Here is a 19,901-nt window from a genome sequence, read left to right as displayed (position 1 = left end):
GGAACTGAGTACAGAATACCCACTGACGATGGTGCAAAGGTACGTTTGGCATTGATTGCAGAAAGGAACTGTCCGTATACCAGGCGGACAGTCAGCTGTAGCGATAATTTTGTCTGCAAACTACAAGAACTGCGAAATAAAATCATGATTAATTTAAAATGCGACATAGGCACTGGTTTTCCTGCCTGCTCCGTTTATTTTTATTTACTATTTAACATTTTAGTTACATTACCAGGACTTCGTAAAATATGGCCTCCTTATTTGTATCCGACTCTCAGTGAATGCTTTTCACAAATATTGCACCCCGCTTGACGACGATAGTCTGTTAAAGTTTGTGATTGTCATGTAAGCAGAAAAATTGTTCAAAAATAAAGTAATACTGTAGAACATACACAATATAGTGCTTCTCATCTATAATCGTAGGAAAAATGCCATATGAATCAAATCTCTTGGTCGCACTATATGTGTAACGATGAAGGTATCTATTTTTCAGGTGTCCACGGACATCAATATCTACTTGAGACGGCACACCTTCGTCTTGAAAGATCTTGACGTGGACACCAACATCCAGAGCCTGTATAAGTTGCAGTAGCAAGTGGCGTATGGCTACCAAATGACGTAAAGCTCACAAATTGGATAAGGCAAGTAAGGCTTTGTCAGTGACGTGTCTCGTGTTATTTGAAACATTAATTTCAGATGATTGTTTTCACTTCTCAAAATACTCTTTATAGGATCTTCTGACGTCTGAACCAGTTGGCAGTTAAAGGATTTTAGACGCCATGTTCACACAGTTTTCTAGTCTGACAGTCTATATATACCAAGTGTGAGAGAGAAATTAGTAAGTGAGTTCTCGCTTCCCTGCATCGTTCCTCTCTCTTGGGTAATCAACAACGTCAAATTTAGAACGGTGCACCAGTTTCGCTACCATCCCACTTCCTTTCGAGCTCTGTTCCAGCGGCCAGTTTTCGTGATCTTTTGCAGTCGGCCGTGTCGTTAGCAACGTTAGATGGCCAATCAGCGGGATCTCCTCGGCAGACGGGCTGGTTCGGGAGATGGCCTGTGGCCGCAGCCAATCACATCGCCCGGTGGCACATCAAAGCGCTGCCGCGCAGTTTACACACAGGGCTACGCGCCCGTCAGACGGGCGGCCAATAGCTGGCTGCACGCCGCACAGTCCCACACCCCGCGGCCCCTCGGCTCGCCATAGTCTGTGAGCTTCGGATCGGAGCAGCCAGGCGTGGCTCCCTTACGGGGCTGCCTCGCCACACGCACGCGTGTGAATTCTAGCACCGCCGGGTTGCCTATTACGCCCCACCGCTAGTCAGCGGTAACGTGTCACTCTCTATATCACTAGTGATGCAGGTTTTACTATCAAATACTCTCCCGTTTCTTTTTCCCAGACATACTGATACTGACGAGTTCCCCCTCCTTTTACAAAAGAAGCAGTCTTTCTTTCTACGTTCGCGGATACAAGTTTCGGCATTCTGATTCCATCATCAGACATATCTCGATATTAATGAAATGATAATCAAATGGACACCCTAGCTGCAAACAGGCACAATATCCACACTACCTATGGGCAAATTGGCTCGGCTACCTAAAAATGATGCATCGGCCGGGAATCGAACCCGGGCCGCCCGCGTGGCAGGCGAGTATTCTACCGCTTTTTTTTTTGCCTTAGAGCGCTATTTTTTGCCTTAGAGCGCTCTTTTTTTTGCCCCATCATCTAAATGATGACTATTTTTTTTCATTCTTTGGGTTCTTTAATGTCAGGCTTATCACATTTTCTGACATACATGTTGTTGTACTACCGCATAAATTGTGTCTACAATGTCCATATGTTGACAAATAGTGGCTAAGTAGAAAATTAATTAATTAAGGAAATGAAGAAAACTGAAAATGCCCAAATGATAGACAGGAAGACATTGCGGATAGTACATATACAAAAGAAACATGCTCCTGTAGCAATTAAATGAAATTCGTGTCGGGGGCGACACCAGCTCTCGACCCGACGTTCGATAGAGCAAGAGAGCCATCTATCGACTCGTTCCCCAGACGATGGTGTAAGACTGGGTCGTCTTCTCGAAATTAACTAAGGGTCCGTAAGTGTGATCGATGTCTATCTTGGCTTCTTCGTCTATCTCATTTCTCACCCGTCACACCCCATCTGGCCGGCGGGTCGGTAAATGTAAGTCGCAAGTAATTAGCGAAGTCTTGCCTATATCTCTTATGCTGTTGCAACTTCGTGTGTCCATCCAGGAGAAAATGCCAAAAATCAATTTTATCCTTTTCCGATTCGTTATACACGTAGCCCACCACCATTCCCCGTACCCACGTCACTGCATTGTTTTTTTGGACCGGAAAATAAGATTCTTGGGGGAAAAAAAGTGTGTCTGACGAAATTGTGTGAGGGGCGGAGCGTAACAGGAACGCCAATGTCTGTCGTGCTAAGTGTCACACTGGAGCCGTCCCACTACACGCCAAACGATGTTCATCAGTGTCCACTGTTGCGCAGCCTAAACATGATGGTGTGTCTGCCAAATGAATCGCGTGCCGCCGTTGTTTCGTTGCGAACTTCCTATTTACCATCACATACCATGTTGAGCGTACCGACGGTGGGAGGTAAACGTTCCGTATAACGCACCATATCTGTCGCCAGTTATTGTCTGGGTACTTCTTTTCCAGGGTATTCCTGGGGCACCGGCGCAGTAAGAGTTGGTACCATCTGAGCCACCGAGGGCACAGAGGATAGTGCGTCTGCAGGGACTTATCCCTTGCACGCTCCCCGTGAGATCCACATTCGCAACATGTCTAGCAGAGCTGCGTGGTCGTCCACGGTAACTGTTCTTTCGCGAACAGATACTACCGTTATATACAGTTAAAATATGGCTTCCCGGCCATTGACCTTCTTGTGCGAACGCACACGCTATGCCCGAACTCGTACGGGACTTGGTAGATTAATCTGCCACGAGTAATGAGTATGATGGGCAAACAACTATTAGGCGCACTACGAATATAGTGGTGTAGACATGTTGGGAATGTGGATCTCACGGGGAGCGTGCAACGGATAAGTCCCTGCAGACGCACTTTCCTCTGTGCCCGCGGTGGCTCAGATGGATAGAGCGTCTGCCATGTAAGCAGGAGATCCCGGGTTCGAGTCCCGGTCGGGGCACACATTTTCAACATGTCCCCAATGAATTACATCAATGCCTGGTTGCAGCTTGGGTGTCCATTTAATTATCATTTCATTTCTAGCAGAGCTGCATGGTCATCCACGGTAACAGTTCTTTCGGGAACAGATACTACCGTCATATATATCTCGATATTATTTAACATCTGCAAAGCTGTACTCTAAGTTCACTAATAACGATTTTGATGTGATGAACAGACCCAACTGGAATGCTGGCTTTTGTTTATGTCTTAATTGCTACACTGGTGTGCAAAAACCTAAGGATGAAAGTAGCTTTCGCATCCAGTATCACTCTCAAGAAACATAGCTCGATGGAACTTGGGCCAGAGCAAGAGTGTACTACTGCAGTATAACACACAGTATAACGTACGCACTGAGATGAAGAGAAATGACAGTTTTATTCAGAGACAATAATTACACTGAGGTCACCATGATTCATGAGACATGGTCCATACAAAATAGTGTGTGATCGCCACGCACAGCAGTGCACGCTTTCCAACGTGCTCCCATCCTGGCTGCGAGGTCGCTAAGGAGTTCTTATGGAACGGTGTCCCATTCCTCCGCCAACTACTGGATCGTCACTGGTGCATGCGGATCTGCTGCAATACGTCTCCTCAACGCGTCCCACACGTGCTAGATGAGATTAAGTTGGGCGGGGAACGAGAAGAGTGGTCCATTCGCCGAATATTCTCTCGTTCCAAGAGCTCCTCCGTCTCTGAAGTTCGATACGGTCATCTACACTGTCATCCATCGAAAGGAAGTCAGACTGCTGCCCTGGGAAGATACACCCGGGAAGCAGTACATCATCACAATAACGTCCACCAACGAGCGTACCGTATTAGAATATTTGGAGGTCAGTACGCTGATGAAACATGACTCTTCCCCACATCATAACAGCTGGACCACTAAAGCGATCATTTTCGGCAATGTTGGATGATGATGATGATGTTTGGTTTGTGGGGCGCTCAACTGCGCGGTCATGAGCGCCCATACAGTGTCTCAATTGGTACGCAGTCCAATTTTGCCACTGTCACGAATGATGATCATGAAATGATGAGGACAGCCCAGTTCCTGGGCAGAGAAAGTCCTCAAACCGGGCGGGAATCGAACCGGGGACCGCGTGATCCAGAGGCAGCAGCGCTAGCCACAGACCATGAACTGCGGATGGCAGTGTTGGACCTACCCTCATATGGCGAATGGGAACAAGTAATGTACTCACAAACGTTGTCGAATATGATCGTCTTGGTGGTCCAGCTATTATGGTGGTGGGAGGCGTAATTTCCACGTGAGTATTGACCACCAAGTTATTTTCAACAGGGTATGCTCTTCATTTCATGATACTGTCGCACTGCACTCCATTCTCGTGTGCTTCTTTTCAAGCCTGCATTTGGTCCTGACGCGACTGATAGATGACATAACGCGACGGCATCGAACAGTGCGGTTTGAGGTCTTTTACTGAGAGGTACACGGTGAATGGACTGGCCTGTCCTTCCCTTCGACTAAATCCTATCGAGGGCGTTTAGGATGCGTCGGAGAGACGAACTGCAGCACGCTCACATGCACCAAAGATTATCCAACAGTGGTCAACCGCGTTGGATAAGCAATGGAATGCACTACCGCAAGACCACCTTAACAACCTTGTGGCCATCATGGAAGCATATTGCACGGTAAACACTGTCGACCGTGGTGAACAGACACCCTATTAAAAGCCTTGTCCCACCGTTTTTGTAATTTCCAAGGCACTTTCATAACTCCCAGTGAATCCAGTGGAGTTGTTGTCTTTGAATAGCTGTGGCATTTTTGTTCCTCTCACTGCGTATATTTTTCAGTTGCTGTCTGTGTTATACCATACCAGTGCTGTCTTATTATGACCCATGTTTCATCAACCTATGTTTCTTGGGAGTGAAATTGGATGCGAAAGCTACTTTCGTCCTTAAATTTTGCACACCAGTGTAGCAACTGAGAGATAAACAAAACAATGAATTCCAGCTGAAATGCAAAAGATTAGGTATATGTTTGACCCAACATATTTGTTAATCCTGAAATTTGTGCTCTGTTAACTTCCGTATTATACCCTAGCAGTTCGGTCTATGTATGGTTCAAGCTTCGTCGAGCTACGTTGCATGTTGGTAACACATCATAGGTATGTTACTTCCGTCCATAAATTTTGCATTCTGCTCTATTACTTCCCTGCTGTACAGCCTTACCTGATAGTTTGTTATCTGCAACGACGTAAGTATAAAAGTAGCTCGGTTTCCATACAAAATCTGTAGGTATTGTACTGTCCGAAACATTTGTCGGTGCTTACAGCATTTCCCTTTGTTGCAGTAATCACTTACAGTTTGACCACGATAAAAAGATCGCCGCGCTCGAGCTTCCGGTAGCTACTAACGTAGCATGACTTTAGACGATATTCGCTTACATTTCCGGTTATCTCGAAGGCTATCTAGCATATACACCGTAGTAAAATGGATGTAGCTAACGTGTACTTAGTTTGCAGGGTGTTGTGTAACACTGAGTCAACAAGCTATATATGATAGGTCGCTGGAGTTTACTACCACGCCACAGACTAACAAAGGGATAGAAAAACTGTACGTATCCTTTCTAAGAAGCGCAAACCTCTGGTAATGCTGCAGCAACTGCAAGTGGGTGTCAATCAGTAATGCTTCAAGCCTAGAGTTGCTCACTTCCCTTTATACTATATATTTCGAAATAATGAATTTTGTCAGTGTGAACCATGATCTATGGTCTATGCAGAAACTAAAGAGGTTAGTAACTCTGTCACTAATGAACAAGTTATACCTAACCACTACATTTTGTGTTTCCGTATAAGCAAATGTAATTTAATGGTGTCAATGAAACCTGGACAATTGGGAAAAACCATTATTATATTAAGAAATATTCTTCTCAACAGCGCTGCTCCATATGAATCAACTGAACGAAAACATTCCAGAACTGCCACTTCCGTTTATTCTCTAGGTGAGGATCATATTTCTCATGAACAGCAGTTGTGACTGAAATCGCGTGAAAGTTGCAGTTTTCATTCCACTGCTACTTTGTGATATTTTGCCGTTTCTATGCTACGACAGTTTATCATTTACTCAGAAAGAATGAGAAAATATGCAATAGCTGCAATGGATGGCAGCTTTTTTGAATGCTGATCGCGTTAAGAAAATGTAGATTATAAAGAGAAACATCCCGACAATATTAAATTATAAGAATATTGGTGAACATCTAAGTCTCTTCTCATCATTGTAATGTGTCGGATAAAACTAAATAGTGACACAAAATCGCAGAAATAAGTTACATCAGTTGTAGGACAGGAACGTCTTAGATTTGTTGGGAAGGAAAGGAAATCCTAAACAAGATTCTTTTATTTTAAATTCTGTAGTATTAGTCCAGCGGTTGGAGTTCTTATCAAGCAAACAACAGACTTCGAAATAACGAAGAGATTCTCAGCTATCTCGCAAAACTTTGGTTTAGTCCTTACGACAGAGTAACAGAGATGTCCAGGAAACTTAAATGCGATGACTGGAGAATGGCAATGCTTTACAGCGAAACAACGTTGTATAAATGTACCTGCGTTGACTTCCGCTGCCAAAGTAAGTTTGCGTACAAGTTTTCAATCGGGTAAAGCGTAATAATGTAAGAAACTACAATAGACAAACCAGTGTTCCGGCCACTGTTACAGTCGCCCTCACCTAGGTCTTACTGATCCAGTAGACCCAGAAAAGGAACCGTGGCCGAAAGGTTGGTTTCTCTAGTCTAGTCTCTTACATTATGTCGCGGTACGATATTCAGAAAACCTTTATGTAAACGTTGGATAAAGATAAAGAGCTGGTGATCGCGATGACTGTGCAGTAGTTTAGCTCCTCGGATCGTTTATCCCGCTTAGGACCATGTGCATAAGATTAAATAAATTAAGGCGACTGCAGGGGCATATAGACGGTGATTTTTCCTTTGTTCAACACGAAAATTGTACTAAAAGTCATACTGGTATGTTGAAATCACGACCACACTCTTCACTCTGACTTGCGGGATATGTACACTATTTGATTAACGGTATCCTGCCAACTATTTTGGTGCTTTCACTCTGTTAAGGACACTATCAGTGATGTATTTGAATGTCTGTGCACGAACGGCAGCCCATGCTTCCTCAAGAGACGAAAAAAAAAAAAGATAGTGATGATGAACGCAAGCGTTCAAGACGGAGTCAACGTTGTAACTCATCGCACAGGTGCTGTGTTCAGTTCAGGCCGGGAATCCGGGCGTGCTGGTTCGTTTTACGAATGTTGTTTGTCCATTTCCTCCATGACGTTGCTCTGTGATACAGTGTATTGTCATACTGATACTAATAAATATCGTCTCCAACTGTTCCTCCACAGAGGAGGGACAATACACAGTGCAGTGAAATGTGTCCTTATCCTTCCGCATTTAACCCATTCTTAAGCGTAGCAAGGGGCACACATCCCAGCCACGAGAAACATTCCCATATCGTAACACCACCTCTTTCGAACTTCACTATTGGCATTAAACGTCTTGCCAGGTAGCGTTCTCCAGTCATTGGCGAAAATCCAAACCCTATCACAGCACTGTCAAGCGGTACAACTTGATTTTTCACTCCATATCACTCCTTTCTCGTTATTCTTACACAACCAGAGGTGTTGATTAGCATTTGCAAATATATTTATGGCTTATGAGAACCTGGTCGACCGTTTTGTGCCGTTAATATTAACTACAGACTCACATTCTGCTAGCTGGACTGGTAGCAACCCTCACAGTTGACCCCTTCCGCTCATTTCATGGAATTTCCTATAAGCACCCTCCACATTGCTCGGTAGTCCCCGTCCGTCTGTAAATGAGGCCCATCAGCTCCGTCAGGTCTTGGTCTGGCCGTGGTTGTTTTTTCGATTTTCCACTTCACAACAACATAACCACCAGTCCATGTCGGCAGTCCGCATCTCGTGGTCGTGCGGTAGCGTTCTCGCTTCCCACGCCCGGGTTCCCGGGTTCGATTCCCGGCGGGGTCAGGGATTTTCTCTGCCTCGTGATGACTGGGTGTTGTGTGCTGTCCTTAGGTTAGTTAGGTTTAAGTAGTTCTAAGTTCTAGGGGACTGATGACCATAGATGTTAAGTCCCATAGTGCTCAGAGCCATTTGAACCATTTGAACCATGTATGCAGCTATAAAAGGTCTGAAATGTCCCTGGAAGATTTCTTACTCAGGTGACATCCAATGATTAGTTCACGCTCTAAGTCACTGGCGTTAGAATTCACTGAGCTCTCCGGGTCACTCTTCTACTATTGCTTCTCCATTGCAAAATGTATACTCCCCTCATTTTACACGGGAGGATCCGCATCTCGTAACACCTATTTATAAACTCCACATTGCATGAGGGTGGTCTGGTGCTTTCCATCAGTTAGTGTATGTAGAAGTGGGTCTGAGGACACTTGGACAAGTATGTAGGTAAAGTCGTGGCTAGTTTGAATAAATACTGGCACGACGACATGGAATAAGATATGACCACTTCGTTCCATAAAAACACGGGAGAACTGCCGTAAGTCAGTAACATCTTGCCACGGTATTTCGGCACAAAGTCTTTTGGCCATCTTCAGGTGAGTACAGCTGTAAAAGTACTGGCGAATACGCACTGACCTCTGCTATTTAAAGCCAAAGGGGGCTGCATTGCGCATGCGCTGCGCATGTACGAGGGCTGTCCAGAAAGTAAGTTACGATCTGTCGCGAAATGGAAACGACTATGAAAATCCGATAAAGCTTTGCAAAGATGTGTTGGGCAGTGTCTCTAGTATGACTCTAGGTAGAATTATGTCGCTCTTTTCATTCCTGAGTTCTTAGTGAGCGCGTAAAAATGTTATAGAAAATAGTGTATCCCGCCAAGTACGAGGGCCTGGTGAGAATTTTCCCCTGAAGCTATGCAATCAACATGACATAACTGTCGTGCGGTTTCTTCTTCAAGACAATTCTCAGCCTCATTGTGCAGGGGCAATGAAGATGTTCCTGCATCGTTTCAATTGGAAATGTTTGGTTACCCACAATACAGCCCGTAATTGTCTCCCACTGAGTTTCATCTCTGCTCAAACGAACCGCTGGCTATGAAGACAACATTTTGGCACAGACAACGAGCTTTAGGCCAGCGTAGAGAATGAGCGGAAAGCACTGGCGGCTGCCTTCTATGATGAGGGTATTGCAAAGTTGGTACAACGCTACGACGAATGTCTGAGTCAGAACGGCGACTACGTAGAGAAGTAGCTGAAAGGTGTAGCTAACTGTTACAAATGAAACTTTTTCGATTTTCACTGTGATTTTCATTTCGAGATCAATCGTAACTTACTTTCTAGATAGCCCTCGTACTGTTTAGCGTGCGCGTTCAGAACTCCGTGCGCTGCGCCTGGCGCACTCTGTGGTGAAAACTTGGCATTTCGATATCAGATCGATCTTTATACCGATTACTACGTAGACTAGAAGTTTCTCTACAACAGGATTCCATGCGGAATTTAACTGGTAACCGCTATCTCGATTGATAAGAGTCTCGCTGTCTGACAATTTTATTTCTATGGTTTCATTTATAATTGAACTCCAGAAATTTGATGATTGATTCACAATTTTTGTATCATTGTAATTCATAGAGTGGCCAGTAGAAATACAATGTTCAGCGATTGCGGACTTGGTGGGTTGGAGAAGGCGAGTATGCCGCTGGTGTTCCACAATACGTTCATGCACCGTTCATGTTGTCTGCCCTATATATGACTTGCCGCAATCACACGGAATCTAGCAGACATCTGATTTACGTAGCCCCAGGTCATCCTTAACGGATCCCACCAGTTATGGTATTTTAGGAGGAGGGCGAAAGATGACTCTAACTTGATGCTTCCTCAATACTCTACCTGTCTGTGGCGAGATGTTGCCAATAAGAGGTAGACAAGCCTTTGACCTGAAGTCCTCTTCTTCTTCATTGTTGCGTCGTTTGTAGGACTGCATTGCTCTGTTCACTTGCTTAGTTGAAAAGCCATTCATCAGGAATACATTTTGCAGATGTTTCAGTTCCGCTTGAAGACTGTCGACGTCAGAAATAGTATGGGCACGGTGGATTAAAGTTTTAAGGACACCCATTGTTTGTGCTGGTTGGTGGCAACTGGTAGCTTGCAGATACAAATTTGTATGGGTCGGTTTCCTATGCACCGAATGACCAAGTGTGCCATCATTCTTGCGCCGTACCAGGACATCTAAAAATGGCATACAACCATCTTTTTCAGTTTCCATAGTGAACTCAATATTTTCATGTATGGAATTCATATGATGTAAAAATTCCTGGAGACGGTCCACGCCATGAGGCCATACTGTAAGGTGTCATCCACGTAACGCCAAAACACTGTCGGTTTAAAAGTGGCAGAGTTGAGAGCTCTCTCTTCAAAATCTTCCATAAAAAGATTTGCCACCAGGGGAGACAAAGGACTCCCCATGGAAACACCGTCAGATTGTTCATAAAATTCATTGTTGAATGTAAAATATGTAGAAGAGAGAGTATGCTCAAACAACGTTGTAATATCTGCACCAAACATATTACCGATCAGGTGTAATGAATCTACAAGAAGCACCTTGGTAAAGAGAGAAACCACGTCAAGGCTGACCAGCAAGTCGTTACTTTGCAGCTGTAAAGACTGAATACTGCTGATAAAATCACTAGAGTATTTTATGTGATGAGGGTATTTGTCTATAACTGGTTTAAGCAGTGATGCCAGAAATTTTGCTAGGTCGTAGGTGGCTGCCATAATGTTGCTCACGATCGGACGTAATGGTACATTTTCCTTATCGATCTTAGGCAGTCCATATAGCCTGGTAGGAACCGCACTATTTGGTGTCAATCTCTTGATGACCTCCTTCGATAGATAACTATTTGACAAGAGTTATGCTGTTTTTCGCATAACTCGGCTCGTGGGGTCGTTATCAAATTTGTGATAGGTGGAATCACATAATACAACATTGATATTATTGACGTAATCATCCTTTGTCGTAAGAACCGTAGAATTTCCTTTGTCCGATTTTAAGACAACTGTATCCACATCTGCTCTTAAATTACTGAGAGCTCTCCTTTCCATAGGTGAGATATTACTCTTCATAGGTGCACCTCTAGTCAGCACACGACAAGAGTCACGTCGGACAACGGAGTTGGAACACCAGCGGCATACTCACCTCCTCCAACCCACCAAGTCCGCAATCGCTGAACATTGTATTTCTACTGGCCACTCTATGAATTACAATGATACAAAAATTGTGGCTCAAACATCAAATTTCTGGAGTTCAATTATAAATGAATCCACAGAAATAAAATTGTCAGACAGCGAGACTCATATCAATCGAGATAGCAGTTACCAGTTAAATTCCGCTTGGAATCCTGTTGTAGAGAAACTTCGTAGTCAACGTAGTTATCGGTTTAAAGATCGATCTGATATCTAAATGCCAAGTTTTCACCGTGGAGTGCCCCAGGCGCAGCGCACGGAGTTGTGAACGCGCACGCTAAGCAGTACATGCGCAGCGCATGCGCAATGTAGCCCCCTCTGGCTTTAAATAGCAGAGCTCAGCGCGTATTCACCAGTACTTTTGCTGCTGTACTCACACGAAGATGGCCAAAAGACTTTGTGCCGAAATATCGTGGCAAGATGTTACTGACTTACGGCAGTTCTCCCGTGTTTTTATGGAACAATCAGTACGCCGGGAAAGTTTCAAACATCACATATGACCTCTTCATTTACAGCTATACTCTGCAAACACTGTGAAGTACATGACAGAGGGTAATTGCCATGGGACAGCATAGTAGGACTTTATCGTTCCATTCTCTTAAGGAACGAGGTATGAACAATTACTGAAACTTCTCTGTGCGCTCTGTAGTCAGTCTAATGTTGACTTGTCGATCCTTACGGTAACAACGCACCGTGTATTGTAGTGTATCCTTAGATGCCCCAGCTTGCTGCTGAAACTCTGTAAGTATGCTTCCGCAGTACAGTTAGCGTTTTCCTTCAAGCACTGCCAGTTCTATCTCTTCAGCAACTCTACCATGGGTCTGACAAACCTGTCACCATTTGTTCACCCCTTTGTTGTATATGTTCAGTATCCCCTGTTAGTCCTATCAGGTACAGGTTCCATACGCTTGACAAATATTCTGTTATGTGTCGTAAAAGTCATTTGCAGCCATTCTCCTTGGTAGACTGTATTTTCGCTGTACCCTATCAATTAACCGAAGTCTGCCATCTACTCTACCTTCGACCGAGCCTATGTGACTTGCATTTCAATTTTCTACAAGTTGTCAAATCAAGGTTTACTGATTTCAGTTGTGACTCACTGGTATTATACGTAATGAATACCTTAGTCCATTAAATTTCGGTCATGCAACCGAACAAATAAAATTTCTTCCACTGATACTCGCATTTCAGCTGCATATCGTCCGGGCATTCTCAGAGTAAGTAGCGAAAGGTTGAAGTGCACAACGAATACAGTGTTTTTGTTTCATTTCGTACAGATCACGACCTTACGATTATGAGTATTTAAATAAAACTGCCAGTATTTGCAACAAAACTTATCAAGATTTCACTGCATATTCGTGCAGTTTTTCTACAGACAGTCATCATTGCAGATAGCTGCATTACCTGTGTTTAGTCTGAGGTTACTATTAATATTGTCTACAAAGCCATTAATATACAACACCAGCAGCAGGGGCTCCATAACAGGTCCCTGGAGCAAGTATTGGGTTACTCCATTTTAAATAACATGCTTCACCCTCCCTACCAAGAGATTTTCAACTCTCAAGCCACTGGCAAATCTCCCTTATGCCGCACATGACTGTACTTTAATAAGTATGGCTGATTCAAATGCTTATCTGAAATCTGAGACTACATGACTACCACGATTAATGACTGTCAAGTTGTTACCGAGGAAAACAAGTTCGATGTTTCAGTCTGCCCTTTTCGGAATATATGCTGGTTAACATGGAGAATATGATCATGTTAGCTATGTTTGCACTGGGAATACTTTCTAACATTCTAGAACGAATGAATATCAAGGATACTAGATGGTAGTTCTGTGGATTACCGCTGCTGCCCTTTTTGTAGACGAGAGTGATCTGTGTCTACTTGATGCTAGTGGATACAGCTTTCAGCCGGCCGAAGTGGCCGTGCGGCTAAAGGCGCTGCAGTCTGGAACCGCAGGACCGCTACGGTCGTAGGTTCGAATCCTGCCTCGGGCATGGATGTTTGTGAAGTCCTTAGGTTAGTTAGGTTTAACTAGTTCTAAGTTCTAGGGGACTAATGACCTCAGCAGTTGAGTCCCATAGTGCTCAGAGCCAACCATTTGATACAGTTTTCTTTCGAAAGACCTACAGTGTATTATAGATGAAACAGGGAGTAACCTAGCAGAAATTTCTGTTTATTTACCGAGGAGAATCGCCAAACAGCCGTAGGTTATGAGAAGTTGTTTTATTTTATTTTGACAGCCAGTTTCGGCATTTCAGTAAGCCGTCCTCAAGCCCCTGCATTTTAAAATGAGTATACATGTAGTGTATAATGAGGTATACCGCAGATGACTTAACAGAAAATGAAGTGTATTAATAAAAGCTCTTAAAACCTACTGAGCCGTGGTAAAATTAGCTGTTTTGAAGAGCGCGCAGCAGCGCGTAGTGCAAAGCAGTCGCCTTCCGTTTCTGGCGGTGGCGCCACTGTGGCAAAGGCAGCTTTGGTGTCTCCCTCAGGTGGGAAAGGGGAAAGGTTGCCTGTTCACGTGCATTTAAGGGGCGCTATGAACTCATCAGGGGTTCAGTCAGTCGGAGGCAGTTGGTAAGTAAGGGCAGTCTGTCAGTCGGAGTGAGGCTAGGTCAGTCTCGCGTCACCAGTTGCTGGTCTGTTTCTCGTTTGCATTTGTGCGGCAGTTAGTGTCTGTCTGTCGTCGGAATGCTAGTATGTCTGTCGTTTGGATCAAACTTTAAAGCCAGAAAATGAGAGTCTTACCACTCCGTCAGTAACAGAACTCAGCTAGTGGTCGCCCGGTCGGGGCTGAGTTCCTGCATCTGAGTCTGCGCGTTAGGCCGCCAGTCTGCTAGAGTTGCTCGGGCAACGGTCATTGGGGGTTGCATCGGTCGGTTGGTCGGTCGCGCACCGAGACAGGAGATGACTTGTCCGCCTTGAGCGTCGGCGCATGTGAGGTCCCCACGTGAGTCCAGTGGACAGCGCCGTATAGAAAGGGGTAGTGGCTTTGCGGTTCACACGAGAGCAACAGAAGCGAAACCACGACATCGCGCTGGCCGGGGCGAGCTGCGACGCCGTGAGACGGGAGATGGGCGCGCCTTGCTGCGTCCGTTGAAGCGGCTGGCAGCGGACGGTTCGGGAGAGCGTTGGGGGTGCTGCGTCAGGTCTTCGCCAGTAACCGTAGTTTATTTGAAGTTAAGTGATTGGAGATATGTTGTTTCACTTACTAGTTAAATTCTACTTGTTTTCTTGGTGAGGTCACTAGCCGCTTTGTTCTGGGGTCGTCTCACCATTTTTCTCCGTTTGAGGTTGCCCCCCTTCCACCGTACGAGTCCTTTATTAAAAAAATTGCACTTTCGGTGGCAAATAATTTGAGTGTTGTACCATTTCCATTCCTCTTACGGGGTGCATAGTTCACAATTTTGTGTGAGTTGTTGATAATTTTTTAGTTTAAAGTAATCTGGTGTGTTGCAGATTTGCACCAGTGTACTCTTTCAGAGGTTGTTGTGAGCGGTCATGAATAGGGCGGTGTTGAAAGGGAGCAGGCAAGCTTCTCATCCCGTAGGCTCCTACTGTTAATATTGTTCTCTCTGCTTCTAAATAAAACTGTAACTTGATATTTCGAGGGAGCTTTTCTGCTTATAATTTTTAAATCCGTTTTTGAAAAAGCTTTTAGGAATAACATTCACATTTGTTAAAGGTAATTTCATTTTCCATCGTTACTTCCTGGCAACTACTTCCACGCTCACCTTATGTGAGCAAATGTGTTAATGTTCTTTGTGAATCGCTAGTAAATAAAGCAAATTCTTTAAGAAACGATTTTGAAAGTGAAATTACGGTTCACCTACAAAATGCAGTTAGCAGCGTTAAGACAAGTACCTCGGCACATATAACATAACAAAGTAGAATATGTGCACGTACTGGCTAGGAACGAAACTACTTTAACATCATAGAGTTGTAACAGAACATGCAAAACATTACAAAAAACCAAAAATACACATTATACAATTAGAAGCACAAACAAACAATGGTTGTCTAGTTGTTTATTTTTTAAAAAAAAACCTACTTAATTCTTATAGAAGAGAAACACCGTAGTTCATACGAAGAACTATCCTCATTCAAGGTAAAACGTTGCTAGATAATCTGCGAAGTATAAGTACAAAATAGTGTGCATGTATATCGCTGGAGTATTGTAATTACTGGTGATACATCACAATCAGTTGTCACAACATTCTGATGTTGTGACAACTGATTTTGATATGTCAGCTATCACCAAAATCATTATGACTCAGCTTTCCCATGGTATGAGAATTATACTGTGGGAAAACTCGGAGTTTCCTTTGTAGAGGAACCTTTGAACAGGCACAAAGGACAGTAAATAATAAAAGGAACTAATTGATATAGATATGAAACAATTGAAAGGAGTAGAATTCTACTTTCATGACACTAGTAAGGCGTCACTGGGATGATCTGAGAAGCGCTGACGGATAAAACTTCTTATTTTATAATCTCGGTACTCCATTTAGCGACGGTGTGTCTGGCTGAAGTTTCCGCATTTGTAGAACCACGTTCAGTGATCCGTGTATCTGATTTCTGAAGTTGGGAAACCGTGTAAAATGCTTTCTCCAAAGATTTTACAGTATGATAAAAGTTATACGAACAGCACAAATTTTGTAAGTAGATGGAACAGTTCAAAAACCGTTGAAGCTCAGTGACACGAGCATCGTTTGCGCCGGCCAGTTCGTTAGAAACCCGCATTGCTCTACATCTACATCTACGTGATTAGTCTGCTATTCATAATAAAGTGCCTGGCAGAGGGTTCAATGAGCTGTCTCTCTACCGTTCCACTTTCGAATGGCGCGCAGGAAAAACGAGCACTTCAATTATTCTGTGTGAACCCTCATTTCTCTTATTTTATCGTGGTGATCATTTATCCCTACGTAGGTGGGTGCAAACAGAATATTTTCGCAATCGGAGGAGATAACTGATGATAGGAATTTCATGAGAAGACCCCTTCGCAACGAAAAATGCCTTTGTTTTAATGATTGGCCCTCCAATTCACGTATCATTTGTGGCACTGATAGAAATTTCGTGAGAAGACCCCTTCGCAACGAAAAACGCCTTTGTTTTAATGATTGCCCCTCCAATTCACGTATCATTTGTGGCACTACTTCGCCATAACACAAAACGAGCAGCCCTTATATGAATTTTTTCTGTGTCATCTGCCAGTCCCACCTGATGTGGATCCCACAATGCACAGCAATACTCCAGAATAGGGCGGACAAGCGTGGTGTAAGCAGTCTCTTTGGTAGACCAGCTGCACCTTCAAAGAGTTCTGCCAATGAAGCGCAGTGTTTGGTTTGCTCTACCCACAACATTTTCTATGTGATGATTCCTATTTAGGTTATTTGTAATTTTGATCCCTAAGTACTTAGTTGAATTTACAGCCTTCAGATTTGTGTGACTTTTCACGTAATCTAAATTTAGCGGGTTTCTTTTAGCACTCATATGAATAACTTCACACCTTTCTCTATCGTGGGTCAATTACCACTTTTCGAACAATAAAGATATTTTACCTAAGTCATGTCGTTGATATACATCAGGAACTATAGAGGACCTATAACTGTTTCTTGGGGAACGCCGGATATTAGTTCCGTTTTACTCGACGACTTTCCATCTGGTACTAGGAACTGTGACCTTTCTGACAGGAAAACATGAATCCAGTTGCGTAAGTGAGACGATATCCCGTAGACTGTAACGTCCCCCTTACTAATCGGCCTATGCTGGTTGTGACATAAAATATGACTATGGATCGCGTGTAGGCCTAATGGATTTTTACTAATTGGATAAGGCTATCTTTCCCGAAGAAATAATACCGGTAAGTAGGAGGAGAGTATACATTAGACTCTTCTGATGGAAAAGTCTACTAAAAATTATAAGTAATTAAACCAAATAGGGTTATAATTTGGAAAAATGAAAGTTATATTGTGCAATCACTCATGAGCATCACTGGACAGAAAAGGGGTACCACTGATCATGAATCCCAAAGTTACGCTTATGAACGAAAAGGAAATAATTAACGGTAGCCAGCCCACTAAGGTAATTTACATCCTAAATCCTGTACGAGATGATGGGAAAGAAAAACAAGTATTATTAAACACTGGCGTGGCACTGAAGGTTGTAATTTTACTTTGCAGGTCCTTGTTTTGCAAGTTGGATTTCAAATTATCATCTGAACAACTGAGCCTTTTTCCTTTACTGAGTTGAACAGAAATAAATAATAGAATATGTACTAAACCAAACAGCCATGTGCTCCATGCTCTATGTAAAATAAATTATTCTGCACTCTTAATTTGTGCATTTCTTTAGACTTGCATTTTTTTTCAGTGATTGTGGCTGTAACTATTCAATTTGTTTCTTATGACACTCGGTTAGCACATAAGGAAAGAAAGGAAAAAGGTGTCTGAGGACAATGAAGACACAGTCACCCTGAGTTTAACTGATTATTATTTAAATAAATTTTATCAATCAAATCACATTCAGTTGTGCTGCTGGGTTAGCCGTCAATACTTTTTACCATTGAACAGTCTTACTTCAGTGCTGAGCATACGACGATACTTGGAGACGACGACGAATCTGAGTCGCTGGAATTGCTGCTGTTGTTGAAGGCGGTAGCATGTTGTGGAGCACGGCTAATTACAGGAACGGGCAGTCGTAATTAATACAGCGTCTTCTGCCCGTCCACTATCCTTATTCCTGCTACTAGTCATCTGGCCGGCGCGCGTACATGATGTCTCCGAAAATGGTACTCTCTCCTGCCAGAGCGTTAACACCAAACTTCCACACACTACAAGCGCTGGAACCCGTCTCTCTCGCTTAGCGCGCTCCGCGCAAAAACTCTATACCATAAGATTTTACAACCCACAAGCACTGCTATTATCGTTGTTAGTCGATGCAAATAACAATTCCTTTGGCTTTTCCCCAGAGGTTATAAGTTTCACAGTAAGACACAGATAAATACAATGAAATGTCAACAAACTTCCTAAATTTACACATACAGTGAAGCAATGTCCTTACTTATTAAAAGAAAGCATTTAAATTAGAAATATTTACATATAATTGAGCAAAAAAATTTATATATCTGTAGCAGGTGCCATGCATCCTTTATTTTCGGTGTTACAAGGCACGCAATTTGAATAGAAGTTGCTCATGAGGAATAGTGTTGAAAGCCTTCTGGAAATCTATAAATATGAAATCAATTCGACACCCCTGTCGATAGCACTCATTACTTCATGAGCATAAAGAGCTAGTTGTGATTCACAAGAACGATATTTTCTGCATCCATGCTCGCTATGTGTCGATAAATCGTTTCCTTCGAGGTACGCCGTAATGTTCCAAAACCCTGCTGGAAATCGACGTTACTGATAGAGGTCTGTAATTCAGCGGATTACTCATACTTACCTTTTTGGGTATTCGTGTGACTTGAGCAATTTTGCAGTCCTTAGGTATGGATCGTTTGTGAGCGAGAGGTTGTGATGCACTATTCATGACGACCGATGCGTTACAGCTGAACATGTAGCAGTAAGATTTGTATGAAACTGTGATATAGTTCATAACAATATCAGCATCAAGCTCAAATACGACAAAACAAGTGCAATGTGGGTCCCGAATGAGTTGACGTAACAACAAAAGGAAATGAGACTGAATGTGCCTACAGCCTTGAAAGGAAGTGCTGATAGGGTGATGACCTTTTTCTAAATAAGACGTTAACATGTGGTGGAACTTGGGTTCACCGCTTCGAATCACGCTCCAGAAGTCAAAGCATGGAATGGATCTACACAAGCTCACCTGTTCGAAAGAAATTCAGAATGCAAGCATCAGTGGGTAAAACCAAGTTGACTGTTGGGATGCCCAAAGTGTCATGTCTTGTGATTATTTGGAGGGTCGGCGTACAATAAAGTCTGACTACTACTGAGACTTGCTGATGAACGAAACAAAGCCAACAGTGCCAGAAAATCGTGGTGGATCTCTCAGAGTACAGGTATAATAGTGATACACAACGCTCGCCTTTGCACCATCTACACTCCTGGAAATGGAAAAAAGAACACATTGACACCGGTGTGTCAGACCAACCATACTTGCTCCGGACACTGCGAGAGGGCTGTACAAGCAATGATCACACGCACGGCACAGCGGACACACCAGGAACCGCGGTGTTGGCCGTCGAATGGCGCTAGCTGCGCAGCATTTGTGCACCGCCGCCGTCAGTGTCAGCCAGTTTGCCGTGGCATACGGAGTTCCATCGCAGTCTTTAACACTGGTAGCATGCCGCGACAGCGTGGACGTGAACCGTATGTGCAGTTGACGGACTTTGAGCGAGGGCGTATAGTGGGCATGCGGGAGGCCGGGTGGACGTACCGCCGAATTGCTCAACACGTGGGGCGTGAGGTCTCCACAGTA

The 19,901-nt window shown here is 43.6% G+C and overlaps 1 non-coding gene across 1 annotated transcript; it reads left to right on the top strand.

Moving 5' to 3' along the window:
* The first annotated feature begins 3,097 nt into the window (after positions 1-3,097).
* On the top strand, positions 3,098-3,172 carry Trnat-ugu. The gene has a single exon. It is a non-coding gene; the product is annotated as a tRNA-Thr (tRNA).
* Positions 3,173-19,901: the final 16,729 nt, after the last annotated feature.

The sequence above is a fragment of the Schistocerca piceifrons genome, chromosome 7 (assembly GCF_021461385.2).
Source record: "Schistocerca piceifrons isolate TAMUIC-IGC-003096 chromosome 7, iqSchPice1.1, whole genome shotgun sequence".
NCBI classification, from domain to species: Eukaryota; Metazoa; Arthropoda; class Insecta; order Orthoptera; family Acrididae; genus Schistocerca; species Schistocerca piceifrons.
The sequence above is the reverse complement of the archived record's forward strand: the minus strand, read 5'-3'. Positions and strand labels throughout refer to the sequence as shown.